The sequence below is a fragment of the Ochotona princeps genome, chromosome X (genome assembly GCF_030435755.1).
Source record: "Ochotona princeps isolate mOchPri1 chromosome X, mOchPri1.hap1, whole genome shotgun sequence".
NCBI lineage: Eukaryota > Metazoa > Chordata > Mammalia > Lagomorpha > Ochotonidae > Ochotona > Ochotona princeps.
Genome location: NC_080865.1, coordinates 35,527,684 through 35,530,633, shown reverse-complemented (window position 1 = coordinate 35,530,633; position 2,950 = coordinate 35,527,684). Strand labels below are relative to the sequence as shown.

General features: G+C 44.5%; 1 pseudogene; it reads right to left on the bottom strand.

The window, feature by feature from the left end:
- Positions 1-564: 564 nt before the first annotated feature.
- On the bottom strand, positions 565-1,562 carry LOC101530315 (glutaredoxin-3-like; annotated as a pseudogene).
- Between the last annotated feature and the right edge of the window lie 1,388 nt (positions 1,563-2,950).

Below are 2,950 nucleotides of genomic sequence, written 5' to 3'. Positions count from 1 at the left end.
CTGAGTTTTGAAGAAAAGTTTCAGGGGATTCTAAACATATACATACATATAATAGGAAAAAAATCAAAATATTATCTGGGCTGGCACTGTGGCATAATGTTGGAGTCTCACCTGAGTGCTGGTTGGAATCCAAGCTAGTATGTATCCGACCCAGCTCCTTTGCTCATAAGCCTGGGAATGTAGCAGAATCTGCTTGAACCCCTAATCCCACGTGGGAAACCTAGATGAAGCTCCTGGCTCCTGGCTTCAGATAGGCCCAGCTCTCTGGCCCTTGTATCCATTTGGAGATTGGAACACCAGATGGAAGCTTCTCTCTTGCTCCCTTTCAAATAAATAAATACATTAAAAAATAATAATAATAATAACCTTTTTTTTTTACTTTTAAGTGAATTGAAACATGTTTATTGCATTCTAAACATACATTTATTTAGCAGGACCCTGTGAAATACACGAAGCATAACTGGGAAAGACACACGTTCTTCTTCCTAGTCCATCTCCGAGGACTATCATGAACTGCTCCAATGTGATTAACTATTCCCGTCACTAGTGGGGCACCAACTTCATTTATCAATTTTCCCCCCTCAGTATTGGCAGAAATTCACCATTTTCTTTCAGTTCCTTAATGATATCCAGTCCTCCCACCAGCTCCCCCTTCACATAGAGCTGCGGGTATGTTGGCCAGTTGGAGTAGGCTTTCAACGCTTGCCGCGCCTCTTCGTCCTCCAGGATATCGAAGGTTTCATAGTCAACACCAGTGGTATTCAGGACTTCCAGAATTTGTTTGCGGAATCCATACTTTGTTTGCTGCTTGTTTCCTCTCGTAAAGAGCATCACAGCAGCTTGATTTGTCAGCACCTTGAGCCTTTCCTTTAACTTGGGAGCTTTTGGGCAAATCGTATCTACTTCATTTGAAGCTTCCAGTTCCTTAACTATGTCAAGTCCTCCTATGAGTTCTCTGGACACGCAGAGCTGGGCATATGGGGGCCAGTTGGAGTAGGCCTTGAGGCCCTGCCACACTTCTTCGTCTGAAAAGATATCGAAGCTGCTGAGCTGAATGCTGTGCCGCTGCAGGATCTCCACCATCTGCTTGCTGAACCCACAGCGGGGCTCTTCAGGGGTCCCCTTCATAAACAGGGGGCGGCGTGAGTTAGCTTTTTGAAGCAAACACTGAGGTCTTCTTTGGGGTGCTCACTGGTGGTGGGAGGCAAGGAGCCGCTCGCCGCATGTCACTGGACTTTCTCGGTCAATTCGGGGGCATGGACACCATCTAATTGGTCGATTTTCTGAGAATTCTTGAAGAACAGGAAGGTGGGGACAGAACTGATCTGGTATTTCTCAGCTACTTCAGCCACAGCTTCAGCTTCCAACTTCACAAATGAAACTTGCAGGTGCTCCTTGGCCAACTCCGCCATGACCTCGTTCATTTGCACACACTGAGGAGCCCATTGCCACCAGAAGTGGACCACGAGAGGGGACTCGGATCGGAGGCGCCACAGCTCCTCAAACTGCTAGGCAGAGCCCACCACCAAGGTCGCTGCAGCCTTAGCCACCCTGGCCGCCATGCTGCTGCCGCCAGACAGGAACAGCCGACCACCGGCAGCTCGATGGGGCAGGGTGTGGCAGTAATTTAAGCTGTCTTCAAAGCCAGCTTCATATATAAGACACCAGTTCAAGTGCCTGACTGCTCCATTTTTCCCATCCAGTCCCCTGCTAATGATCTGACAAAGTAGCAGAGGAAGACCCAAATACTTGGGCTACTGCACCCATGTGGGAGACCCAGCAGAAACTCAGGCTCCTATCTCTGATTTGGCCCAGCCCTGGCCATTGCAGCTATCTAGGGGGTGAACTGCAGCTGGAAGACTCTCTCTAACTCTGCCAAATACATAAATAAAAAAATTTTTTAAAGTAGCGAGATAGCAACAAAAATGAACAGCCAAAAAACACATTTCAACCCCTCAAAAACGTGGTAACTTAAATTGATAAAATCTCTTCCTACCTTCTACCATTACTTCCAATTTCATATGATATCTTTAAAATGAATTGCTTCAGGAAGCTCCAGATGGTTTTGCAAAATGCCTGCAATTCTTCATATTCCCCTTAATATTGTATGATTGTTCCAATTTTCTCACATCTTCAGCAAACTTGGAATTGTTACCCTTTTTAATTAGAAGTGTGCTGGTGATACGAAAGATACTTCACTGTAGTTTCTTATTTACATTTCTTTGATGTTGAGCTTCTTTTTCTATGTTCATTGGCAATCCTTACATCTCTGAATAAATGGTTACTGAAACCCTTTATGAATTATAAAAGTGTTATTTGGCTGTTTCTGAAGTTTTAAGATATCTTCATGTATCTCTATGTAAATCTCTGATCAGAATTGTGCTTTTGAAATATTTTCTCCCATTATTTGGATTGCCATTAAAAAAAAAAGATTTATTCATTTTTGTTGGAAAGTCAGACATACAGAGAGGAGGAGAGACAAAGAGGAAGATCTTCCATCTGTTGGTTTATTCCTCAAGCGGCCGCAATGGCTGGAGCTGAGCCAATCCAAAGCCAGGAGCCAGGAACTTCTTCCAGGTCTCCCACACAGGGACAGGGTCCCAAGGCTTTGGGCTGTCCTCGACTGCTTTCCCGGGCCACAAGCAGGGAGCTGGATGGGAAGTGGAGCTGCCGGAATTAGAACCGGCGCCCATATGGAATCCTGGCGTGTTCAAGGTGAGGACTTTAGCTGCTAGGCCACAGCGCTGGGCCCTGAATTGCCTTTTAACTTTATTGATGGTATGCTTTGAAGAACATAAGATTTCTCTTTTGTTTTAAGATTTTATTTATTGTGTCTGGCACAATGGCTCAGTGGCTGAATGCTTTATGCAGAAATAGGGTTATTTTCTTTTATGTGTTTGAAACAGTTTCTGAAAGTTTGATACAAGTTTTTTACCAACTTTTTTTTTGT